General features: G+C 40.6%; 1 long non-coding RNA gene across 1 annotated transcript in view; it reads left to right on the top strand.

The window, feature by feature from the left end:
- LOC137226362 (uncharacterized) overlaps positions 1-27,655 on the top strand; it is a 684,033-nt gene that overhangs the window by 546,156 nt on the left and 110,222 nt on the right. Inside the window, exon 10 of the long non-coding RNA XR_010944326.1 lies at positions 15,194-15,299. This is a non-coding gene — a long non-coding RNA (uncharacterized lncRNA). The remainder of the gene's footprint in view (positions 1-15,193; positions 15,300-27,655) is intronic.

Genomic DNA, 27,655 nt, shown 5'->3' on the forward strand with positions numbered 1-27,655 from the left:
TTTTCTAATCACGTACAAGAGATCCAACATTAGTTGACTGCCATTTACCAATCAGATATATCCCATGTCCATAAATTCTAGTTTATTTGCAATGAATAATGTAGAAATACCCTGGGTGTCCTGCTAAGGTCGTTCTGGAAAAGAACTTAGTACGGAACAACTCCTAAAAACTCCTCTTTACTTTTCAAGTATAAATGAGATTACTGTGTCCACAAATAGTTCAGCTCAGGAAACCCCAAAGGCCTCAGGTGACCTCAGAGGAAGCAGAAAACAAGTTACAGGCACACTGTTAATGCATTCCTTCCCAGATGGCATTTACTTATTTATTGGCAAAATAATCTGATGGAGATATTAGAAAGATTAGAGTTATGTGACAATCAAGAAAATTTAAAAAGGCGATTATGATTAGACAGCTCATTGATTAAGGACACGGGATATGATTTGGGGGATGTTAGGGATCAAGTAGAGACTAGTGACTGATTTTACAACGGCTCCAGTTTGAGCTGGTATGCATGTTATCCAAAACATTCTAGAAGATTTCTCAGACTTTCAAAGTACAAATAGATTGAAATAATTGTTAAAGAAGATAGGTCATTGATTATTTTCGGTCTAGTATTTTTAAAAATTTTTGCTAACTTTTGGGAATCCTCCTTTGAGTACCTCTCGCCAATACCGCTTCCTGCACCAGATTCTAAGATACATTTTTCCTGCTTCAAATCTTTGATTTATTCCCTTGTAACCTACTTACGTCTATTTTCTTCATTAAAAGTTGTCTCTGAAAGACTTTGCTTACTTCCAATACGTTTTACGAAATTTAACTGTTTAGTTAATTACTTCATGGCTTGGCTACATACGTCTATCATGTTCTCTCTCACTCTCTCACTCTCTCTCTCTCTCTCTCTCTCTCTCTCTCCCCTTCTCCCCGACACACACACACACACACACACGCACACACACAAACACAAACACACACGCACACACACACACACTTATGCTTTCTTTTCTGGAAAGTTGTTCTGTATTGGGATCATTGTTTTTTGTATAGTAGGGATAGAAAATCCTTACACAAGGAAGAATATCTTTCTTTTTGGAATTCCAGATGAAAACATATCCACCAGGTTAATTGCCACCTAATATCACCACACAATAGCACAGAGACATTACTCTTTCAGATGTTATATTACAGCTACTCTGAACATATGTGGTACAGAATTATCTGAAATTGAGGCCATCTGGAGTCATTAGGAGCTAAACTGTAAAGCAAAGCCTTGATGTAAGAGAATTTTCTGTAACAGGCAAAATATGAGTGTTTAGTAGTTGTAGAGTGAAAATGTGCTATACTCCAGGGTCACAGAAATGATCAGGGAGCCCATACCAGAAAGACTAAAGGTAAATTCCTCTTCACCTCCTGGGAATTGTGAAGGAAATCATCAAATACCCGTGTGTTCATTCCAGCATTATTTGTTACTGTGAGTAAAACAATCTAAAAAACTAGTAAGACGGAATTTGCCAAAAAAGTATTATAAAATCATACATTGGGGGCTTCCCTGGTGGCGCAGTGGTTGAGAATCTGCCTGCTAATGCAGGGGACACGGGTTCGAGCCCTGGTCTGGGAGGATCCCACATGCCGCGGAGCAACTAGGCCCGTGAGCCACAACTACTGAGCCTGCGCGTCTGGAGCCTGTGCTCCGCAACAGGAGAGGCCGTGATTGTGAGAGGCCCGCGTACCACAATGAAGAGTGGCCCCCGCTTGCCACAACTGGAGAAAGCCCTCGCACAGAAACGAAGACCCAACACAGCAAAAATAAATACATTAATTAATAAACTCCTACCCCCAACATCTTCTTAAAAAAAATCATACACTGGAATATCGCCATGAGAATGTGTGATTTTGATCTGTAAATAATGCTGTGCAAATAATTATTTCATAATATACTGTTGGGTAAAAACGCAGAATGGAAAACATCCTATAAGATGTGATTCTGTAGCAGAGTTTTTCCTGACTAGTAGAATTTTTGAGTTGTTCTGTTTTGTTTTGAGTATTACTTCTTTGGATATTCTATTTTATCTGCATTAAACTTGCATATAGAGAATGTGATCAGGTAATGGGGCTGGTTCTGAGCAAACTGAAGAGCTTCATTCCTCCTTGGTGTCAAGACTTGTGGTGACATTTATTCTGTGTCCATCATTCCAGGTCATTCATGGCACAGCATGAGACAATGGGACAGGGAGAGTCCAAGAAGTGCCATTTAACAGATACTTCAGATCTAACATAATGACAAGACTTAGTCAGCAATGCATGAATATTTGTGCAGTGAACCTAAAAGTCTAACAATTCAGGTGCAGATTTGGCCAAATATTACTGAATTTTTTTAAACCAAATCACTTGCTTTAATATAATCACCATAAAAAAGTTTTAAATTTTTTTGGCAAATGATCTACTTCAAGATGAAGAATTGAAGATAAAGATGCTTTTGATGAATGACACTTTTACATATGTTCTCTGAGGCAGAGAGATAGCATTTACCTTAGAGTGAGGTTTCCACTTCTAACTCCCCTGCCTTGCTGACATGGCCGCTGCCTTCTCCTGTCCTTACCGAGAATCTCACTAAGGTTTTCATAGCTGGGGGACACCTCACGTTGAGATCTGAGTTTTCTGTGGGTTCCCACAGGGACCTGCATCACTGTGGTCTCTCAGAGCACAGAAATACACCGCTGAGTCCCCAAGCTGCAACGGTGTGATGGTAAGGCTGATGGAACTGGCCGTTTTCTGGAAGTTCAAAAACTACCGACCCTCTGTTGTATTCACTCATTGTAAGACTCCTGATGAATAAGGAAAATCATTTCCCCACTTGGTGTTTGTTTGTACCAGAATAAATAATAACTATAACTACTAGCTTCATATACACAATCCAAGGTTACATCCTCCTTCTCCAGCATAAAAATTTCTGGCTGGTCCTTTATGTTTTCAATTCTTTTTTTGTTTTTTTAAGAAGATGTTGGGGGTAGGAGTTTAGTAATTAATTTATTTATTTTTGCTGTGTTGGGTCTTCGTTTCTGTGCAAGGACTTTCTTTAGTTGTGGCAAGCGAGGGCCAGTCTTCATCGCGGTGTGCAGGCCCCTCACTATCGCGGCCTCTCTTGTTGTGGAGCACAGGCTCCAGACGCGCAGGTTTAGTAGTTGTGCCTCACGGGCCTAGTTGCTCCGCAGCATGTGGGATCCTCACAGACCAGGGCTCGAACCCCTGTCCCCTGTATTAGCAGGCAGATTCTCAACCCCTGCAACACCAGGGAAGACCCTGGCTTTCTTGAGCTACTTTCTGGGCTGTGATGGATCCTGGGGAGAAGAAAAAATTTTATATATATAATATATATGGAGAGAGACAGAGAGACAGAGAGAAAGAATTAGGCTGATTCTTCTGGTGGAACACCGAGGGCTGCAAGGGACAAACATAGGACTAAGACTTCTAATTCCCCTACCCATTATTCAACTCTCCTACACACCACCAGACAATAATAACCTGCCCTACCCCCAAACATGGGAGCTGAGTGGAGCTGAGTCTGTTTGTGGCCATCCTTACCAGCCTTACCAAGGCGGACGGAGGCTATGACAGCTCTCAGCAGGCCAGGGAACCCCATGTTGGAAGCTCTTCCTCTGAGTGAAATGTGCTGTGTTCTGTCTCAAATTCAGGTCTAAATGCCTGCCCTGTGCCTGACAGGGCACGTGCACAAGTACTGAAGGGTGAGATGCTTCTGCACCAGAACAGGAAATGTAACTTGCTGCTATCAGTTTGCCTGTGGCACGTCATGGCTTGTTGACCTGGTTGGTGAATCTAACCTGCCTATTTAGACTTTATTGTAATTAAGTTGACAACAGTTATATCAGTGCTGCAGTCATTTGCCATATGCAGCCAATGCATCTAGGATAGACATAAGTTTTATGAGCAATACAATTTGTTATGATTATGGTGACTTCTGAGAACAAATAGTCATCCATGTTTTTGTATGGCTTTTTTTTTTTTTTTGGCCTGCAGCCAAACTCTACAGTGAAATAAGCACACAGATTCTTCTTCCGGACAGGAAGGTCAAACTATTTACCCTCAGTCATCATAACTTTTCTTCCTTCACTCCAAGGCATTGGTTCCTGGGGAAATTTACATTGGATAAAGTTCCTTGTCTGCTTAATGCTATCACAGCAAGTTTCCTGGTGGACAAAATTTGTCCACCTGTACGTGTCTAATGCCAATCAATAGTCAGTCTGTGCTAGAAACACCTTGCTTTCAAGTATCCCATCCTATAGTCAAAATGAAGGTAAAATCACCAGACCATGCATTCCTAGTTCCTTATATCAAAAATGTAGCCATTCAAAAATCACAAATGCCTTTTCATCCCACTGCTGCAGCAGCTCTGCCTCATTTCACTGAGAGCAGCGCCTCAACAGCGTTACGTCTCAGCCGCGTGAAAATTTGTGTATGATTTGCTTGGCATCCCTGTGCTGATTTATGATTGTGATTCAGCTGATGCAGCTTTTAGTCATCTATTCCTTTTCTCTTCCCTAAATGAATATATTAATATCGTGACATCTAACATCCATCTTACATTAAGAGAAAATAGATGTTTTTGAAAGTCAGTCTAGAGAAGGGAGGAGTCTTTCTGGCTGAACAGGGACACTTCTGGGGATCATAGCTTGGGTTTTCTTCAAGACTGACATCCACCCTATTCTCCCTGATGAACAAGTCCCAACCTCCTGGGTTTCTAGGAATTAGATCTGAGCTTCATTTATTTTCCTGAAAAGCTCTAAATAAACTAAACACTGCCCAAGGAGAGAATATACCTCCTCCTCCGAAGACTGCTCACTTCAGCCCTCCTGCTCCCCTTGGGTTTGTGTTCAGCTCCCCCTGCAGCCCCTCTCACCGTGTCACTCAGAGCACAGTAGTACACAGCCGAGTCTGATGCTTGCATTGAGGGTTTCTGCAAGTGGAAGGAGCTGTCACTCGTAACAAGAGTGGCCTGAAAACCTTGATGCTCTGCCTTCTGGTTTGCCTTCGAGCCCTTCAGGAGGAGTTGCGGAGCTTTGTTGAGATACTGGACGTACCAGAAAAGATAGGGATTTGAATCAGAGGTCTGGTAAGTGCAGTGCAGGGTCCTAGGCGCCCCCTCTGAGACAGTCACTGGGCCTTCTGTCTGGTTCACTGAGTCTCCATTGGTCCCTCCTACAAGAGAATCACTTTTTTATGTTATAAATGGACAGAAGGAGAGTTTTCAGCCAGAGAAGAAAACTAAAAGTTACCCATAATTATAGGAAAACGAAAAATCATGAACATTTAGGATTAAATGTTACTTACTGAATATTAAGAAGGTCACAAGAACAGAATGAGTGGCAGAAAACATGTTGGCAACGGTCCTTGCTCCCCAGGATACACCAAATCTAATGGGGCTAGTTTGCAGCTGAATATTATAAAAACTCGTCACTTAGAAACTGAGAGCCCCTTTCTGCACAGCAACAGTAATCTGTCTTGTGGCTACAAAGTAAACAAGTCAAACCAGCACCTGAATAAAAAGAGGAACCACATTTGTAGGAAACCCCGCTCTCTGGTGGTCATCCTGAAAATTACACCACAGCTATATCTGCTTGAGGCATAGACAAAGGAGGATGGGACAGGACTCAGAAGAGAGCTCTAAACACGAGCATGCTTAGGGAAATATTCAGTTGTTGCTTCCATCATTTTCTGCATGGTACAAGTATCTCTAGCTACCCAAATAATCCCAGGCAGAATTTTTAACTGGAATAGTCAGAGATCTCTTCCTTGCATATGTCTCCATGACTCCCACGGGTAAGACAGGGATTCATCTGCCTAGAAAGTGCTCCCTAATCTCCCCAAATCCTTTGCCCTAATTACTATTCATCGCCAAGACTCATTCAGCATGCCACAGAGGAAACATTACCTAAGGCAGGTCTCAAGTAATGTGTGGTTGGTTGAAGATGTTTTTATCCCTATCCACCATGAAATGACATATTTGTAAAATACAATAAAAAGAAATTACTGTAACTTCTTCATTGATAAAGGTGGAGTTGACCTTCCTTCCAACTGGACAACTGGACAAACTGTATGAAACAACTTTTGGGCATTGGGCTACAGGTAGCACAGAGATAAGGAAAACAGATGAGGTGAGCCCAAACATTGCCCAGCTTACTTCATGGAGGCAGCTTCTCGGCACCAGTGCGGGAGGGATTTACCAAATAGCCCAGGTGTCTCACTGTGAGATTGAGACGGAATAGGAGATTGGGGATCTTGAAGCACCTAGAATTTGTGGACCAGTGTACCAGAGAGGAGGGACGTGTACAAAAAGAGAGAGAGAGAGATAATGACGGGGGTCACTGTGAATCCTGTGTGGAGTACTAATCTGCAACAAAAGAGAGAAAACTCACCGGGTTTGGTAAACCACCCTGAAAAGGCCTCCTTTGGGCCCATGAACCGTACTTAGATAACAGCAGCCTTACACCTTTAGCCTTATGAGGGATAGGTGACCTTACTTAGGTGTCTTGGTTCTTGAAACACCTTCTTTTATTTTTTATGCAGCAGGTTCTTATTAGGTATCTATTTTATACATATTAGTATATATATGTCAGTCCCCATCTCCCAATTCATCCCACCACCACCCTCTCCCACCCCGCTTTCCCCCTTGGTGTCCATATATTTGCTGTCTACATTGTGTCTCTATTCCTGCCTTGGAAGCCGGTTCATCTGTACCATTTTTCTAGATCCCACATATATGCGTTAATATATGATATTTGCTTTTCTCTTTCTGACTTACTTCACTCTGTATGACAGTCTCTAGGTCCATACACGTCTCTACAAATGACCCAATTTCGTTCCTCTTTATGGCTGAGTAATATTCCATAGTATATATGTGCCACATCTTCTTTATCCATCTGTCTGTACATGGGCATTTAGGTTGCTTCCATGACCTGGCTTTTGTAAACAGTGTTGCAATGAACATTGGGGTGCATGTGTATTTTTGAATTATGGTTTTCTTTGGGTATATGCCCAGTAGTGAGATTGCTGGGTCGTATGGTAGTTCTACTTTTAGTTTTTAAGGAACCTCCATACGTTCTCCATGGTGGCTGTATCAATTTACATTCCCACCAACAGTACAAGAGGGTACCCTTTTCTCCACACCCTGTCCAGAATTTGTTGTTGTAGATTTTCTGATAATGCCCATTCTAACCAGTGTGAGGTGATACCTCATTGTAGTTTTGATTTGCATTTCTCTAATAATTAGTGATGTTGAGCAGCTTTTCATGTGCTTCTTGGCCATCAGCGTGTCTTCTTTTTAGAAATGACTATTTAGGTCTTTTGCCCATTTTGGATTGGGTTGCTTGTTTTTTTAATATAGAGCTACATGAGCTGTTTATATATTTTTTAGATTAATCCTTTGTCCGTTGATTCGTTTGCAAATATTTTCTCCGATTCTGAGGGTTGTCTTTTCATCTTGTTTATAGTTTCCTTTGCTGTGTAAAAGCTTTTAAGTTTAATTAGGTCCCATTTGTTTATTTTTGTTTTTATTTCCATTACTCTAGGAGGTGAGTCAAAAAAGATCTTGCTGTTGTTTATGTCAAAGAGTGTTCTTCCTATGTTTTCCTCGAAGAGTTTTATATTGTCTGGTCTTACATTTAGGTCTTTAATCCATTTTGAGTTCATTTTTGTGTATGGTGTTAGGGAGTGTTCTAATTTCATTCTTTTACATGTAGCTGTCCAGTTTTCCCAGCACCACTTATTGAAGAGACTGTCTTTTCTCCAATGTATATCCTTGCCTCCTTTGTCATAGATTAGTTGACCATAGATGCATGGGTTTATCTCTGGGCTTTCTATCCTGTTCCATTGATCTATATTTCTGTTTTTGTGCCAGTACCATACTGTCTTGATTACTGTAGCTTCGTAGTATAGTCTGAAGTAAGGGAGCCTGAATCCTCCAGCACCATTTTTCTTTCTCAAGATTGCTTTGGCTATTCAGGGTCTTCTGTGTTTCTATACAAATTGTGAAATTTTTTGTTCTAGTTCTGTGAAAAATGCCATTGGTAGTTTGATAGGGATTGCACCGAATCTGTAGATCGGTGCAATCCCTATCAAGCTTTGGGTAGTATAGTCATTTTCACAATATTGATTTTTCCAATCCAAGAACATGGTATATATCTCCGTCTGTTTGTGTCATCATTGATTTTTTCATCAGTATCTTATAGTTTTCTGAGTACAGGTCTTTTGTCTCCTTAGGTAGGTTTGTTCCTAAGTGTCTTATTCTTTTTGATGTTATGTTAAATGGGATTGTTTCCTTAATATCTCTTTCTGATATTTTGCTGTTAATGTGTAGGAATGCAAGACATTTCTATGCATTAATTTTGTATCCTGCAACTAAACCAAATTCACTGATTAGCTCCAGTAGTTTTCTGGTGACATCTTTAAGATTATCTATGTATAGTAGCATGTCATCTGCAAACAGTGACAGATTTACTTCTTCTTTTCCAATTTGGATTCCTTTTATTTCTTTTTCTTCTCTGATCTCAGTGACTGGGACTTCCAAAACTATGTTGAATAAAAGTGGAGAGAGTGAACATCCTTGTTTTGTTCCTGATCTTAGAGGAAATGCTTTCAGTTTTTCACCATTGAGAGTGATGTTTGCTGTGGGTTTGTCGTATATGGCCTTTATGATGCTGAGGTATGTTCCCTCTGTACCCACTTTCTGGAGAGTTTTTATCATAAATTAGTATTGAATTTTCTCAAAAGCTTTTTCTGCATCTATTGAGATGATCATATGGTTTTTATTCTTCAATTTATTAATATGGCGTATCACACTGATTGATTTGTGTATATTGAAGAATACTTGCATCCCTGGGATAAATCCCACTTGATCACGGTGTATGATCCTTTTAATGTATTGTTGGATTCTGTTTGCTGGTATTTTGTTGAGGATTTATGCATCTATATTCATCAGTGATGTTGGTCTGTAATTTTCATTTTTGTAGTATCTCTGTCTGGTTTTGGTATGAGTGTGATGGTGGCCTTGTAGAAGGAGTTTTGGAGTGTTCCTTCCTCTGCAATTTTTTGGAAGAGTTTGAGAAGGATGGGTGTTAGCTCTTCTCTAAATGTTTGATAGAATTCACCTGTGAAGCCATCTGGTCCTGGACTTTTGTTTCTTGGAAGATTTTTAATCACAGTTTCAATTTCATTATTTGTGATTGGTCTGTTTATATTTTCTGTTTTTTCCTGGTTGAGTCTTATGATGCCTTGTATTTCTGTCTCTTATGATGCCTTGTATTTCTGGGGTGTCCATTGTAACTTCTCCTTTTTTCATTTCTAATTTTATTGATTTGAGTCCTCTCCCTCTTTTTCTTGATGAGTCTGGCTAAATGTTTATCAATTTTGTTTATCTTCTCAAAGATCCAGCTTTTAGTTTTATTGATCTTTGCTACTTTTTTCTTTGTTTCTATTTCATTTATTTCGTCTCTGATCTTTATGATTTCCTTCCTTCTACCAACGTTGGGTTTTGTTTGTTCTTTCTCTCGTTCCTTTAGGTGTAAGGTTAAACTGTTTATTTGAGATGTTTCTTGTTTCTTGAGGTAGGATTGTATTGCTATAAACTTCCCTCTTAGAACTGCGTTTCCTTCATCCCATAGGTTTTGGATCATTGTGTTTTCATTGTCACTTGTTTCTTGGTATTTTTTCATTTCTTCTTTGATTTCTGCAGTGATCTCTTGGTTAATTAGTCACTTATTGTTTAACCTCCATGTGTTTGTGTTTTTTTACGTTTTATTCCCTGTAATTTGTTTCTAATCTCATAGCGTTGTGGTCGGAAAAGAAGCTTGATATAATTTTAATTTTCTTAAATTTACTGAGGCTTGATTTGTGACCCAAGATGTGGTCTGTCCTGGAGAATGTTCCGTGTGCACTTGAGAAGAAAGTGTAATCTGCTGTTTTTGGATGGAACGTCCTGTAAATATCAATTAAATCTACCTGGTCTATTGTGTCATTTAAAGCTTGTGTTTCCTTATTAATTTTCTTTCTGGATGATCTGTCTATTGGTGTAAGTGAGGTGTTAAAGTCCCCCACTATTATTGTGTTACTGTCGATTTCCTCTAGCTGTTAGCATTTGCCTTATGTATTGAGGTGCTCCTATGTTGGGTGCATATATATTTATAATTGTTATATCTTCTTCTTGGATTGATCCCTTGATCATTATGTAGTGTCTTTTCTTGTCTCTTGTAACATTCTTTATTCTGAGGTCTATTTATCTGATCTGAGTATTGCTACTCAACTTTCTTTTGATTTCCATGTTCATGGAATATCTTTTTCCATATCCTCACTTTCACTCTGTATGTATCTCTAGGTCTGAAGTGGGTCTCTTGTAGACAGCATATATATGGGTCTTGTTTTTGTATCCATTCAGCGAGCCTGTGTCTTTTGGTTGGGGCATTTAATCCATTCACATTTAAGGTAATTATGGATATATATGTCCCTGTTCCCATTTTCTTAATTGTTGTGGGTTTGTTTTTGTAGGTCCTTGTCTTCTCTTGTGTTTCCCACTTAGAGAAATTCCTTTAGCATTTGTTTTAGAGCTGGATTGGTGGTGCTGAGTTCTCTTAGCTTTTGCTTGTCTGTAAAACTTTTGATTTCTCCATCAAATCTGAATGAGATCTTTGCTGGATAGAGTAATCTTGGTTGTAGGTTCTTCCCTTTCATCACTTTAAATATATTGGGCCACTCCCTTCTGGCTTATAGAGTTTCTGCTGAGAAGTCAGCTGTTAACCTTACAGGAGTTCTCTTGTATGCTATTTGTAGTTTTTCCCTTGTGTGCTTTTCATAATTTTCCTCTGTCTTTAATTTTTGTCTCTTTGATTACTATGTGTCTCAGTGTGTTTCTCCTTGGGTTTATCCTGCCTGGGACTCTTTGTGCTTCCTGGACTTGGGTGGCTATTTCCTTTCCCATGTTAGGGAAGTTTTCGACTATATTCTCTTCAAGTATTTTCTTGACTCCTTTCTCTCTCTCTTCTCCTTCTGGGACCACTATAATGCAAATGTTGGTGAGTTTAATGTTGTCCCAGAGGTCTCTTAGGCTGTCTTTATTTCTTTTCATTCTTCTTTTGTTATTCTGTTCCATGGCACTGAATTCCACCATTCTGTCTTCCAGGTCACTTATCCATTCTTCTGCCTCGGTTATACTGCCATAGATTCCTTCTAGTGTATTTTTCATTTCAGTTATTGTATTTTTCAACTCTGTTTGCTTGTTCTTGAATTCTTCTCGGTGTTTGTTCTCTAATTCTTCTAGGTCTTTGTTAAACATTGCTTGCATATGCTCAGTCTTTGCCTGCATTCTTTATCTGAGGTCCTGGATCACTATCATTATTCTGAATTCTTTTTCTGGAAGGTTGCCTATCTCCACTTCATTTAGTTGTTTTGAAACACCTTCTTTTCACTTCTTCTCACATTCTTGTTTTAATTCAAATAAGTAATTTATTAAGAAAATAGAGTTTCGATACTTAATAGTATTAGCCAAACTCTCTTCATTCCATAGGCGCATGTGTGGTATTTATCTGTGTCCTGTTTCTTTGTTATTAGGGATTCAGGAATCTCAATGTAAAGAACTGTTTGCTCATTGTCGGTCAGCTTGTTTGTCTAGTTTCTTGTGCAATTATTTGTGCTAGTGAAGTGAACACAGCAGAAGATTTGACAGGGTCATTTCATAGCTTATTCTTTCCCTAGGATTGGGTTTACTTTATGCAAAGTATGACTGTATTTATAGCAAGAAGTCAAAACATTGTTACTTGCTCACATCAACAATTTTAAGGCATGGGGACTTTGTTTCTGCAGACAGCTGTGATGTTGCCTTACACAGGCTCTCAGGGCAGTGCCGTCAATCTAGTAACAGTGGCTATGACTAAGTCAGTTGAACACAAGAATCGTCTTCAAATGATACATATTCACCTACATAGATTTTCTCACCAGTTAAAATGATCTATTTTTTTAGCTCTTACTAAAATTAGGGTCTTGAGTAGAGTTATCCTGCTGGCAAGACTCTCTGGCTCAGCGGACCACCTAGGTACTCTTATATTATTGTGCGTGTTCAGGAATCCCTAGGCTCAAGCAATCATTCTGGAAATTTACAGAGTTGTCTACAATGTGTAAACCAAAACCAGACACGATTCCTATCTCAAATTGCTTTCAGTTGAGTGAGGAGCAGGTAAGTAAAACAAATCTTATGCCCTGCTTGTACTCCCACTAGCCTGGACCCAGCCATGTGGAATGAGGGCTCAGACTGGAAGTAGAGAGCTGATGCAGTTATCACCAGGGAAATAAAACCTGCTTGAATACTTTATTTCCTCTATTTAGATTTATTTTTGTTCTTTTCTCTCCCTCTGCATTTCTTTGGCCTGTTTATCCTGATGTTTAACTCCCAATGCTCAGGTGTCCAATACCCAGTGTGCAGGACTCCAGAATGTTAGGGAAGAAGGCAGTGTTTACCTTCAGGTGGGTGTCCAGACATCCACCCTGTTAGGTGAGGACAGTGACTACATCTTCCAGTACCATTAAAACTATGATAACTGTTAAATTCTCCATTATGCAGTATGCAGAAAGCAAACAGCATGGCTGGCTGAGAAGCAGCAGAAGGTTTTGTTAGGAGTTACATAAAAGTTGACAGAACTATTCCTCTAGTTTCTTGATCCTTTGGTGGAATCGTCAAGAAAATCTTGGCTCAGGTGTTATGCAAGACAAACTGCCCTGCAAGATCCCTGTATAGCACAGGGAACTATACTCAATATCTTGTAATAACCTATAATGGAAAAGAATCTGAAAAAGGATAGATACGTATGTATAACTGAATCACTTTGCTGTACACCTGAAACTAACACAACACTGTAAATCAACTATACTTCAGTAAAAATGTTTTAAATGTTTAAAAAATACTCTTAACACTTGTATCGATTTAAAGAACTGAGATGCTTTTATTTGTAAAGTGCCGTTATTCCATTTGTCTTTACTTTGTTAAAAATAACGTAAAGAACACAAAAGCCTCAAAACCAAGGGGAGTATTCTAAGTTGGCCATACAGATGATTAGAAATATGCTTTTGTTATTTAATTTGTTGCTATCAAACAAAAAACTGCAAATCTAAAAATTCCCATGTAATTCCTACCCCCCAGAGGTTGGCAAACAGTTTTTCTGTAAAGGGTCAAATAGTAAATAGTTTAGGATTTGAAGTCATATAGTCTCTGTCGTGACTACTCAACTATGCTCTTATAACACGAAGCATCCATGGTCAATGCATAAATAAATGGACATGGCTGTTTTCCAATAAAACTTTATTTCCAAACACAGGTGGCAGGCTGCTCTGCCCTGTGGGCTGTGCTTTGCCAATCCCTGCTATGCCATAAGAATGTATCCATAAACTTCCAAAGATTTCTTTTTTTTTAATAAATATTATCGTATCCTTTTGAGGAGACTTAAAATAAAGAATACATTAATGGATAGAAAAGAAGAAGAAGGAAATTAGATGATCCTAATGCCTAAGATACATTGATGCTGAGTTTTCAAGGGTGAGACACACAGATATGGACGCTACCATTAAGGAACTCACAGAAGTAGTAGTGAAAATAGGTCTTAATCAAATAATCAAAGAAATAAAGGAGAAACTGCAAATGTGAAAATGCAGAGGTCTATAATTCTAAAAATGCCCCCTAGCTTCCTTCAGCTACTGACTCTTGGAAAGATGTATAAGAATGGATAGGCATTTACCATTTTTTTTACTCTTTTGAAGGGAGGAAAAAAATTTAGGAAACGGAAAATAAATAAGAAATCACCTACAGTTGCTATGAAGGGGTCATATAGTAGGAAAAAGGTACTTTTAAGAAACTTAAGGACTTTCCTGGCGGTGCAGTGGTTAAGAATCTGCCTGCCAATGCAGGGGACATGGGTTCAAGCCCTGGTCCAGGAAGATCCCACATGCCGTGGAGCACCTAAGCCTGTGCACCACAACTACTGAGCCTGTGCTCTAGAGTCCACGAGCCACAACTACTGAGCCCACGTGCCACAAGTACTGAAGCCCGCGCACCTAGAGCACGTGCTGTGCCACAGAGAAGCCACCGCAATGAGAAGCCCGCAAACTGCAACGACAAGTAGCCCCAACTCAGCACAACTGGGGAAAATCCACACGCAGCAACAAAGACCCAACGCAGCCCAAAATTAATTAATTAATTTAAAAAAAAGAAACTTAAATAATACCAGTATTGTTGAAGAGAGAGAGAGACAGAGAGGGAGAGAGATTAGGAGTACATTGTGAAATGAGGTTGGAGAGGTAACAAGATCCTAAATTATGCAAGGTTTTGTAGGTCAATATAAGAAGTTTTGGGACTTCCCTGGTGGCACAGTGTTTAAGAATCCACCTGCCAAAGCAGGGGACATGGGTTTGAGCCCTGGTCCAGGAAGATCCCACATGCCTTGGAGCAACTAAGCCTGTGCACCACAACTAGTGAGCCTGCACTCTAGAGCCTACGAGCCACAACTACTGAGCCCATACACCGTGACTACTGTAGCCCGTGCACTCTAGGGCCTGTGTACCGCAACGACTCAGCCTGCGTGCTGCAACTACGGAAGCCTGTGTACCTAGAGTCCGTGCTCCACAGCAAGAGAAGCCACCACAATGAGAAGCCTGTGCACCGCAACGAAGAGTAGCCCTGGCTTACCACAACTAGAGAAAGCCCGCGTGCAGTAATGAAGACACAATGCAGCCAAAAATAAAATAAATAAAAATTTTAAAAGAAGTTTCTCTTTATTCTAAGAGCAAATGGGGATCCAGGTGATTGACATGCTCAAATCTGCACTCTGACAAGATCATTCTCACTGTGGTACAGAGGACTACATTGAAGAATGATGGGGTGTGTCACATGCTGGGGAGCAAGGGACTTAAATGGATTTTTAATTAGGATGGTGGAGGTGAATTAGCGTGTGGGGTTTGTGACATGTTCTGGAGACCTTTAGGAAGCAAAGTCAACAGAACTGGGAGATAGACTGGATATAGTGTTTCAAAAATGAATAACTATGAAGCAAAAAAACCCATATGAGTCTTAATATACCCTAAACTGAGGATAGCAGAAATTGCTATTTGCCTAAAGAATGCCCATTCTCTCCTATTTTTTACTAATAGAACCACAGTTTTGATGTGAGTGACAATATGCTGAGACTGAAAAAATACTGACATCCCAGACCCCTTTGCAGGCGGGAGAAAGGTGGGGACATGGAATAACACTTTGGTAAGTGAAATGTAGCAGCTGTTGGGTGGATTTTCTGGAAATGATTGACTTGGCCAGCATGTACTCATTTGCATCTTGACGTTCTCTTTCTCTGTCTGTAATGTGTATAAAGTGGATGGATCTCTAGCAGTTTCTGCCAAGTATATAAACAAAAGTGACACTTTAAGGACAAGAGACAGAGAGCTACAAGGAAGCCCCTTGATTTTTTATAACGTGATGACGGTAATATAGCAGCCCTGGACTGCAGATAATACATATGACGGAGATTCTTTACGTGAGAGGAAAGTAAACTCCACCTTGTTAAAAACATTATTATTTGAAGTTTTTGTAACTTGAAGCTGACCCAGTCTCTAACTGATATAGAAGATGTTCATTCAAAATACAATGCATCGGGCTTCCCTGGTGTGACACAGTGGTTGAGATTCCGCCTGCCGATGCAGGGGACATGGGTTCGTGCCTGGTCTGGGAAGATCCCACATGCCGTGGAGCGGCTGGTCCCTTGAGCCATGGCCGCTGAGCCTGCGCGTCCGAGCCTGTGCTCCGCAACGGGAGAGGCCACACTAATGAGAGGCCCACGTACCGCAAAAAAAAAAAAAAGCTATTGAGTCAGTCTACCAAACATTTAAAGAACAGTTAACACTGATCCTTCTTAAACTATTCCAAAAAATTGCAGAGGAAGGAACATCTCAGTGCTATCTGCTTCATCACTTTGGTCTTATGATCCAGCAGATCCAAAAATGATGCCTGGAGTTTCCATGGCAAACAGGATGGAGACATGGGAAACACCAACAGGAAAATTGCAGCATAGTCCACTGGTATTGGGGGCTGTGGGAAATATATGCCCTGTTCTTTAAATATTGATTCTCCTTTTAAGAAACAGTTTCTGACTTGCTAATTGACCATGGCAAAGTCTGAATATCTAACTTAGGAAAAAACTAACTTAGTGACCATGCAGCCTGAACTTCCATCATGAACCAAGTGTTGTCCAACTACATACCTGCACTGTTGATCATGCCCAGCAGCAATCTATCATCAAGTGGAAATGATATATAAGAGACGGGGCTCAGGCATCCCCAGAAGATCCAGGTAAGCTGAATGAGTAAGCACCTCAGATTCCTTTGACACAAACTCTTCTTGTTTTGTATACTCTCCCTTAACCATGTCTATAACCTTCTGGGGAGTTCCTTATAATCAGTTCACTAAGGAACAAGAAAATCAAGCCTATTTTTCATATGGATTTGCACATTATTTTGGTACCACACAAAACTAGCACTATAGCCCACTGAAGGCTGAAGATGAAGGACAATCCCTCCACATCATCAGGTGATACCTTTTGGTTATTCATGTTCTCTAGAGTGAGAGATGGCCAGAGGTACTGATCTACAGTGATCTTTGGCAGTTGCTAATGATTTTTCTGGTAAGAGACTTGGATGGAACAAGATCGGAAGATTAGTGCCAAGGAAATCTAGGAAAGAGGTATCTGGATGGACCTCTCAGAATGGGCACAGACTGTCAAGATAATTATGCACTATGTGGAAACTGGCCAAGGGAAATGGAAGCTCTTAATAATGGACAAAACAATGCACTCTATAGATGTGTCAACGTCTTTCCCCAGCCACCTCGATGCTTGATCAATGATCCCATGAGCAAAGTGGCCTTGCTAGCAGGAATGGAAGATATGCATGAAGTCAAAAACATTGATTTCCCCTTACCAAGTTTGACCTAGCTAATGGTGTTGCTCAGCGACTAATCTGCCAAACTCAGAGACTAATGCTGAGCCCCTGATATGGTGTCATTCCCCAGAGAGACTGCCCAGACACCTGATGACGAGTGGATTGCATTAGACATCTTCCATGATGGAGATGACTGAGATTTGTTCTCGCAGGAGTAGACACAGATACTTGCATATGGATTTGTCTTCCTTGCTCATTGTACTCTGCCAGCATCATCCTTATAAACTCACAGAATGCCTAATTTCATCAAGGGATTGCCCACAGTATTTCTTCTGAGGAAGAAGCTATTCTCACTGCACAAGATTACAGCAGTGGGCACATGCCCATGGGATTATTTATCTTACCTCATAACCCGTCACCCAGAATTGGCCGGCCTGTTGAAATGTAGAATGGCTTATTGATTCCGCTATAGCACCAGTTGGAAAACAACTCTGTAAAAAGATGGGATTCTGTCTTATATGATGTAATATATGCTTTATAGCAGAGACTATTATATGATGTTTTCTCCCCCATACCCAGAATGCATGAGTCCAGGAATCAAGGAGGTGGCTCTGGGAGCGGACGCTCTCACGATTATTACCAGTAACCTACTAGCAGTATTTTTGCTCCCAATGTTTGTAACTTTGAGCTGTATTGGTTTGGAGGTCTTACTCTCTGAAAGGAGGAAGGCTTTCACCAGGGGACACAGCAATAATTTCACTGAATTGGAAGATAAGACAGCCATGTGGCCAGTTGGGCTACATATGTCTCACAACAATGAATAGAAAATGAGGTTACTCTACTGACTGGAGTGATTGATACCAATTACCAAGCAGGAATTAGGTAGCTGCTACACAACAGATATAAAGAGGACTATGTCTGGAACCCAGGAGATTTCCTAGGGGAGCCTCTGGGAACTTCCAAGCCTGATACTAAACGTTAATGTTAAATTACAGCAAGCAATAAAAAGACAAGATTTTTGAGTACTCAGACCCTTTGAGAATGAAGATTTGGATCACACCACTAGGGAAGTAACCTAATCCACTGAGGTTATGGCTGAGGGCAGGGAAAATATAAACTGTGTAATAAAAGAAAGAAGCCATCCATGTCAATTGCAGTATCCTGACCAAATTGGGAATCTAAGAATGTAGTAGTTTTCTGTATTTTCTTTTTGCTCTTTACATGTGTGTTCCTTTGTATACATTGCCATTTTCTTCTTCTTTCTCCTCACCATAATTATTTTATATGCAGATTGTCAGAGATTAAGTTTACAATTTAGTCTGTGTATAACAGCATTTTCAGTGAAATTTCCTCTGAATTTTAGAAGTAATTAATACAGCCAGTGATCCGTAGTGACTGCTGGGATTATGGGTCTCCTCATCTGGGGGAAATGAGAACGTCTTCGCTTGTTCAAAGGACAGCTTTAGCTTGTTAGATAGAAACATAGAGTCATTTCACCGTTGTTTGGAAGTTCAAATGTATATGGAGGGGTGTGTAGGAAAGATCAGTAACCAGAAAGATGGGGCATGCCACTTATCAATTTATTGCCTTTCAATTATAAATCCACCCTTCATGGATTCAGAGGGTGACTCTGGACATGGACCTTGTAAACATTTCTCCTTCGCCAGCTGGCATGATGTTAAGCTTTGTCAGTAGAGGGAACGGGAAGGACACTGCAGGAAGAAGCAGCATCTCTTCCAGGTCCTGGCATGTTTTCAACACTTCTTTTTTGTTTTTATTTTTGTTTTGCGGTGAGCGGGCCTCTTACTGCTATGGCCCCTCCCGCTGCGGAGCACAGGCTCCGGACGCACAGGCCCAGCGGCCATGGCTCACGGCCCCAGCCGCTCCACGGCATGTGGGATCTTCCCGGACCGGGGCACAAACCCGCGTCCCCTGCATCGGCAGGCGGACTCTCAACCACTGCGCCACCAGGGAAGCCCTTCCACACTTCTTGTTCCTGCAGTGCTTGGCCATCCTGTTGGACACCAGTGATGCTCACCTCCAGCAACATTTAATGACAGCCCCCCAGGTGGTTTCTTGGCAGGTTTCACAAGCACCCAAGCAAATTCAGCAGCACTCCCTTGCCAGCTTCCTATAAATTGTGTTGGAACCCTGGGAGGTGTTCTTCTGCCTGTCAACCTTGTTCTCTGGCACCTCAGCAAACTTCCCCATCCAGCAGGCTGCAGCCACACACTCCCCAATGAAGCCTGAGTCATTGGCTTGGTAGGAGAAGGGGGTACAAATGACAACGTGTTAGTTTCCTCGGAACTCTGGCTTAGTCCTAGAGATAACAGCGTCTCTCTACCTATGCTATTCTTATGTTCTTTAGAGTTCTTTTTACTCACTAGTAAATAACTCCTGTTATTAGTGAGTAGTTCTTTATATTAAACTTTCCTTGTTCAAATTGCTGTGATGTTTCTCCTGATTGCACTTGATTTGGGTAATATGGGTCCATGAAGTGCATGAGAGGAAAGGCATTAGCTGTAGAAAGATCAGCAACCACATGTCAGGAAACAGTATCCTCCTTTTCAGGAACTGTGCTTCAGTACGTGGTGATGAGCACACGTGGGGGTGGATGCTACGGCAGAGGAGATAAAGAGGAGGGACTGCACCACTTAAGCCTGGGGAGCCCCTCTGGGCCAAGAAAAGGATTTTTATGCCATTACATAGTTTTATTTCAAAAGTATTTTTCCATGTGCTAATCTATAGAATAAATACACTTACTATTTTAAAAATTAATTTAGGCATTGTAGGTAATGAGAATTTCCTTGAACAAATTTTTGAGATTAATCTATAGCTAACTGACAACTGATGGCAACTGTATCTGAGAGGTAAACTCAGTGTCAGTCTCTAGGGAGAGAATGCCCCACTGTGGCCAAATAGGGAACTTAGAAATATTTTCAGTAACTCTTAAGGGGTTTTTGCTCTGCTTCCTTTGTAAAACCAGTTACTGTGTCCCCCAGAGCACAGTAATACACCGCTGAGTCTTCCTCTTGAGCTGATGGTTTTTTCAGATGGAAGGATGCCTCACCCTTGTTGAGGTCAGCCGTGAAACCTCTGATACTCTCTCTTGAGGTGTGTCTCAGGAGTAACTGGAGGTGTTGTTTGGGGTAGTGTACATACCAGAAGAGCACAGGACTCCCAGAATATGAGTAGTTGCACTTCACCTGCACTGGGGACCCTTCAAAGACGGAGATGTGGTCCTCAGGCTGAGTCACTGTCTGGGCTCTTGTTCCTCCTATAACACCAATTCTGGATCAGGGATTGGATTGTCTTGCAGACAGAGGAGAATAGTTCGTTAAACTGATTCTAAATCAGAAGACCAGAGAAAGATAGAATAAAAAGAGACTTTACTCACTGAGTGTGAATATCATCACAAGCACTGAGATGAGGGTGGGCTTCATGTCTGAGCGGTGAGGAAACAGGAAGCTTCTTTCTGCAGGTTTTTCCTGGAAACAGTTCAGCCACATGGACACCCTGACAGAGCAGTGAGTGAGTTTACACTGGCATGCAAAGTAAAAACTCTTCCTCAAAGGACTGGCTGCTTTCTGGCTTTCTATCAAGTTCAAGTTGTGTAGCATCTTCCTCTAGAGGCCCTATCTGATACTGCAGATAATCTCGGGCTTCAGGAGGCCTTCAGTTCTGAAACAGAATGGTGAGGGATTTCCTCCACAGTTAGTAAGACAAAGTGTAATGCTGTACTAAGTGAAGAAGCATGTTACCAGAAAGGTCCAGATAGAGATATCGACGGAACATAATAGAAAGTCCAAACATACAAATTATTTATGGAAATTTAGTTATCAAAAAATAGGGAAAAGATGGTATATTCAGTAAAATATGTCTTCATGAATGGAGAGTCATCTAGAGATCAGCAACTAAATTTGGATGCATACCTTAACATCAGCTACGAAATAAATTCCAAAGAGAGATAATTAATATTTTAAATAAAACGAAAGCATATTTCTATAAATTTAGGATGGTCATGAATTTTCTAAACATGAGAGTCAGAAAGAATAAGGGAAAATATTGATAGATCAGCCTTCACAGAAATTTAAGCTTCTGTACAAGTATGTTAATGAAATGTGTAAACATTACCATATCAAGGTATTTTCCATTCATCATCATTGATTCTGACCTTCCTCACACCAGGAATGGCCCTTTAGAATTTTAGTTCTACAGGTTTTTTTGACCTAAGAATAAGGCAATTCTAGAAAGATGGTAGATTTAAAATGTCCCTGATCCCCTGTGCTTAGCCAAGGAGCTTCTGTGGAAGCCAGCCATGCTGTGCCAACAGAGCTTAAGTGAGGTGTCCCATTGAGGCTCATATAGAAATCTGGGGTCAGTAGCAGGGAACTCCAGGATGAAGAGCAGAAAACAATAGGTTGTAGAGAAAGCTTGGCATGTACAGATCAATGGACATCTAAGTAGGAAACTAGTTGTTTGGGGAAAGCCTTTCCTCTAGCCCCCAAATAGCTGAGAAGAAAGTAACAGGTAGGCTGAGTCCCAGCTGTCCTTAACGAAGAGGAGTACAAGGAGATAGGAGAGCAAAGAGATTTCCTTCTAGTTTTTCAGCAAAGTACTGGCATTGTTGCTGAGACCAGTGCCCTACTGTCTGCTACATTGCTGATCACAGGTATAGAAATACCTAGGCTTTCCACCCTCACAACATTGCCTCCACTTAAAGTGCCCCAGTAATCAGACATGTCAGGAAGGAGTAAAGAAAGGGAAAGGACACCTCAGAGAAAAATAAGGGCTTCATCTGGGGAAAATATAGTCTGAAAAAATTATGAGAGTCAGTGACACAATTTCCCTAGCCAAAAATCAGGACACATAGTTTGACAGTGATCAAGAATTCATTTACAAGGAAGCTCTCACAAAGAAAGAATATCTCACTCAATGCATTGTTTATTTATTGAATCTCTTAGAAGAAAACATAGGAAAAATACTCTTTGACATAAATCACAGCAAGATCTTTAATGACCCACCTCCTAGAGTAATGAAAATAAAAACAAAAATAAACAAATTGGACCTAATTAAACTTAAAAGCTTTTGCACAAAATCTACAGATTCGGTGCCATGCGTATCAAAATTCCAATGACATTTTTTACAATTCTAAAATTCATATGGTATCGCAAAGGACCCCAAATAGCCAAAGTAATCTTGAGCAGGTAGAACAAAGTGGGAGGCATTTCACTTCCTGATTTCAAAATATAATACAGGGCTTCCCTGGTGGAGCAGTGGTTGAGAGTCCACCAGCCGATGCAGGGGACACGGGTTCGTGCCCCTGTCCGGGAAGATCCCACATTTTGTGGAGCGGCTGGGCCCGTGAGCCATGGCCGCTGGGCCTGTGCGTCCAGAGCCTGTGCTCCGCAACAGGAGAGGCCACAACAGTGAGAGGCCCGCGTACCGCAAATAAAAAAATAATAATAATAATACAAAGCTTTTGTAATCAAAACAGTATGGTACTGGCATAAAAACAGACTTACAGGCCAATGGAACAGAAGACTCCGAATTATTATTTGTGATTTGATTCATAGGATATGCTTAAAAAAACTGCCCTCCAAAATATTGTAAAAAGTTTACACACACTGAAGTTAAGCCTCCCTGAATTCAAAATTTCATAATTTCTACTGGCAGAAAAATGGGTCATTCAAAATGTTGAGCCTGGAAAGCTGCCTCAAAATAAACTAACAAACAAAAATTAAGAAAAATACAAAGCCTTAAACCTCAACCTCTCTACACATACACACACACACACACACACACACACACACACACACGCAAATTTAAAGATTTAAAGACAAAATTAATCTGAGAAAAACTAAAGAAAATACGAGATAAAATTTTATCATTTTAGAGTGCTACAGATTTTTAAGCGTGAAATATAACTCAGAATCCGTAAAAGAAATTTTTCAAAAATTTACTACATACTATTTTTAAAATTCTGCCTGCCAAACAATCAAGACCATAAACAAAGTCAAAAAGGTTAATTAAAGTTTTTTAAAAGACACGTATATGTGACAGTCTTATGACAACTTTCTTAACATAGAGAATGTTCTTTAAACTCTATATTTAAATGACTATAACACAGTAGGAGATGGGAAGATATATGAATAGACAATTTATGCAAAAATATATAAATGACTTTGAAATGAAGCTCCATCTCATTCATAAATTTTAAATTATTAATTTTTTTAAAAAAAGCCTAACTGATAAGCAACACTCCAGAACCTTAGTAATACACAAGGTTTGGGGAAAATAGATATTCTGCCTAATCATGACTATTGTGGTAAAACTTATCTAGAAGAAAATTTAGTTGAATCATATAGACTATGAGTATGCTACTTTCTTGAATAATAATTTTTTCCTTGAAGTGAATAGTTCATTATTACATTTTAAATTTTTCATTATTTTGGCTTACGTATTTATATGTGCTGTTGCTCAATTCATCAATGGCTAACTTCCAATTTTCTGCTGGGGTTGGGAAATGATCACTGCTTGTTACACAGGCACTGGTAGAGAACATGGGTAGTCTGCTGCTTATTTATTTTCAGTCTTCCTATTTTCAGCCTTCACTCCCTGAATGCCCTCAAAACACACAAACACACACAGCACCATCCACCCTAATTATTCAAGTGTAATTAATGCTTCAGGTTTCTAAACCCTTCCACAGGGGTACAGCACACATCCAAGTGCTGCTTGTTTCTTCTTACATTGGCCCCAAGTCTCATTGTTTATGTGACTTTACCTTGAAATTACTTTGGCCCTGGATGAGGAACTATTGATGTCAGACTCTTTTTTCAAAATCACTAATGAAGAGTTGGGTATGGGGAATATTCACTTCTTGTTCTTATTCTCTAGAAATTTGTATGAGTTTTGTATCAACCAGAGACTGAGGGACAAACCACCATAGACTGTGCCACAGAGTGGATCAAATGGAGAGACACTCAGCCTCCAGGCCCCTTGTTGCCACTCAAAGAGTTTGCGCTCAGTTGCCCCTGCTGTTCCCATCACTGTGTCACTCAGAGCACAGTAGTACACAGCCGAATCTGAATCTTGGACTGAGGCTTTCTCCAAGTGGAAGGATTTTGATTCTTTGTGGTATGTGGCTTCAAAGTCTTTATTGGTTCCCTTCTCATTGTCCTTCATGGCTTTCAGAAGGACCTGTGGACCTTCTCCAGGATATTGAACATACCAGAAAGTAGTGGGGTACCCAGTGGTTGAATAAGTGCAATTTATGGTCAAGGCAGCCCCTTCTGGAAGAGTCATTTGGCCATCCATCTGGGTCACTGAGTCTTCACGGGTTTGTCCTGGGGAAAAATAACAGAGTTCTGTATCATTTTGGGCATAAAGGTCTGGGATAAAATTATGATTAAAGGTTTTGTTGACATAACAGAAGAAAGAATCCAAATTTTTAGAGGCATTTTGCTTACCAAGCACTAAGAGTATCACAGTCACTAAGCCTGGAGAAGAGTTCATCTCTAGAGTGTCTCCTGAATAATGTCCTTGACTCTTCACATGAAGAAATATTGAAGTCACAGTGAAGTGATAAACCTAAGCCTAGTTTCAGACAGGAAATGTGTTTGTGTTAGGAAACTGCACCCCCTGGTGGAAAGACACTGAAATGGGATGCACGTTTCCTGGTCTCCTCAAGTCAGAAAAATGTTATCCTTGACTTTATTCATGAGGTACATGCCAGTCTTCAGGTGGTGCTTGGAAATCTGATCAAGAGCTGTCGTAACTTCTCAGGTCTGTTTTGCTCTTAGGACCCTGCCTGACATGGAAGTTCTTTAACAGAGCATCCCAGGTATTTCTGCAGCTGAGAAGATAACAGTTCTCTTAAGCACTTTATATAGTACTTTATGTTCTCAGGTATCCATGGTGGGCCACCCTATAATCCACTGAATGTCAGAAAAGAATCTGAGGTTGATTACAGAGGACGTAATAAGAAGCCAAATCAGTACTGAGTGATCTCTGTGTTTCAGCATTGTACCCCAATTTATAGAGCAACAGTGACTGACATGTGTTACATGCTCACTGAATATTTGTTACACCAAACAAAACTAATGAATCAAGGGTCACTGATTGAGGAATCACTACTACTTGAAATATAATATTTTATCGGTCCCAAAATAATATCTGTTTAATAAAATCTTTTCAGAGGAAAAAGCCACACTATCTTATCAATAGTCAAAGAATCCTGAATTTCAGAATCATTAAAATGTGAAAACAAAAGAAATATCATAATTGAAATGATCAAATCCTTATAGAATGGTCTGAGATCAATGTCTTATTCTCCTACTATTTTCTTGACTCCAAGATAAAAGCGTTGGCCTATGTGAATCAGACAAGTACTAATCTTATACTCTTAGTGAATAACCTCAAGGATGCTTTCTGTTACCATCCATTGGCCATATTTTTTTTTTTTTTTTTTTTTGTGGTACGCGGGCCTCTCACTGTTGTGGCCTCTCCCGTTGCGGAGCACAGGCTCTGGACGCACAGGCTCAGCAGCCATGGCTCACGAGCCCAGCCGCTCCGTGGCATGTGGGATCTTCCCGGACCGGGGCACGAACCCGCGTCCCCTGCATCGGCAGGCGGACTCTCAGCCACTGCGCCACCAGGGAAGCCCATCGGCCATATTTTATTGCCAAACTTTAATCGAATAATTTTCCTCCACTGGGTTAGGAACTCTAAAGATGTGGATTTGTTTCAAAAGCCTCGAGCCTGAGTTAGGACTCTCTTTTTTCCCAGCTTTTCAAATTATTAAAGACACAGCTGATATTCATACAACAGCTAATAAAAGAATCAATGTGTAAGTGATTTAAAATTACAGATTCTGGGATCCCACAACTAACTTCATGAATCATACTTTCCAGGATTGAGACCCACAACTGTGTAATTTTTTTTTCCCTTGGCCCTGCTGCACAGCTTGTAGGCTCTTAGGTCCCCACCCAGGGATTGAATCCGGGCTCTCAGCAGTGAAAGTGCGGAGTCCTAACCACTGGACTGCCAGGGAATTCCCACAAGTGTGTAATTTTTTAAAGCTCCCAGATGGTTTTGTTGCAGCCAGTCTGATGCCAGTTTATAAGATTTCATTTGTGATCAGTGTCCTAGACCGAGATGGTCATCAAAGATCAGGGAGTAGGACTTCCCTGGTGGCGCAGTGGTTGAGCGTCCGCCTGCCGATGCAGGGGACACGGGTTCGTGCCTTGGTCCGGGAAGATCCCACATGCCGCGGAGCGGCTGGGCCCGTTAGCCATGGCCGCTGGGCCTGTGCGTCCGGAGCCTGTGCTCCGCAACGGGAGAGGCCACAACAGTGAGAGGTCCGAGTAACGCAAAAAAAAAAAAAAGGTAAGATTTTTTGAGTTAAAAATTTTTAAGACTTTTAAAATGATTTTTATTGGAGTATAGTAGATTTACAATGTTGTGTTAGTTTCTGCTGTACAGCAGAGTGAATCAGTTATACATGTACATATATCCACTCTTTTTAGATTCTATTCCCATGTAAATCATTACACTCTTTTTTAGATTCTATTCCCATGTAAGTGTATTCCCATGTAGGGATTCAGTAGAGTTCCCTGTGCTATACAGTAGGTTCTTATTAGTTATCTATTTTATATATAATAGTGTTATATGTCAATCCCAACCTCCCAATTGATCCCTCCTCCCCATTTCCCCCTTGGTAACCATAAGTTTGTTTTCTACATCTGTGACTCTACTTCTGTTTTGTAAATAGGTTCATTTGTACCATTTTTTTTAGATTGAACATATAAGCAATATCATATAATATTTGTCATTCTCTGTCTGACTTACTTCACTCAGTATGACAATCTCTAGGTCCATCCATGTTGCTGCAAATGGCATTATTTCATTCTTTTTTATGGCTGAGTAATGTTCCATTGTATGTATGTACCACATCTTCTTTATCTATTCCTCCATTGGTGAACATTTAGGTTGCTTCCATGTCCTGGCTATTGTAAATAGAGCTGCAATGAACACTGGGGTGCATATGTCTTCCTGATTTATGGTTTTCTCTGGATATATGCCCAGAAGTGAGATTGCTGGATCATATGAGAGTTTTATTTTTAGTTTTTTAAGGAACCTCCATACTGTTCTCCATAGTAGCTGTATCAATTTACATTCCCACCAGCAGTGTAGGAGGGTTCCCTTTTCTCCACACCCTCACCAGCATTTATTGTTTGCAGATTTTTGGATGAAGGCCATTCTGATCAGTGTGAGGTGATACCTCATTGTAATTTTTGTTTTGTTTTGTTTTGTTTTTTGTGGTACGTGGGCCCCTCACTGTTGTGGCCTCTCCTGTTGTGGACCACAGGCTCTGGACGCGCAGGCTCAGCAGCCAAGGCTCACGGGCCCAGCCGCTCCGTGGCATGTGGGATCGTCCTGGACCGGGGCACGAACCTGTGTCCCCTGCATCGTCAGGCGGATTCTCAACCACTGCCCCACCAGGGAAGCCCCCCTCATTGTAGTTTTGATCTGCATTTCCCTAATAATTAATGATGTTGAGCATCTTTTCATGTGCCTCTTGGCCATGTGTATGTCTTCTTTGGAGAAATGTCTATTGAGATCTTCCACCCATTTTTTTGACTGGGATGTTTGGTTTTTTGACATTGAGCTGCATGAGCT

The sequence above is a fragment of the Pseudorca crassidens genome, chromosome 1 (assembly GCF_039906515.1).
Source record: "Pseudorca crassidens isolate mPseCra1 chromosome 1, mPseCra1.hap1, whole genome shotgun sequence".
Classification (NCBI taxonomy): Eukaryota; Metazoa; Chordata; class Mammalia; order Artiodactyla; family Delphinidae; genus Pseudorca; species Pseudorca crassidens.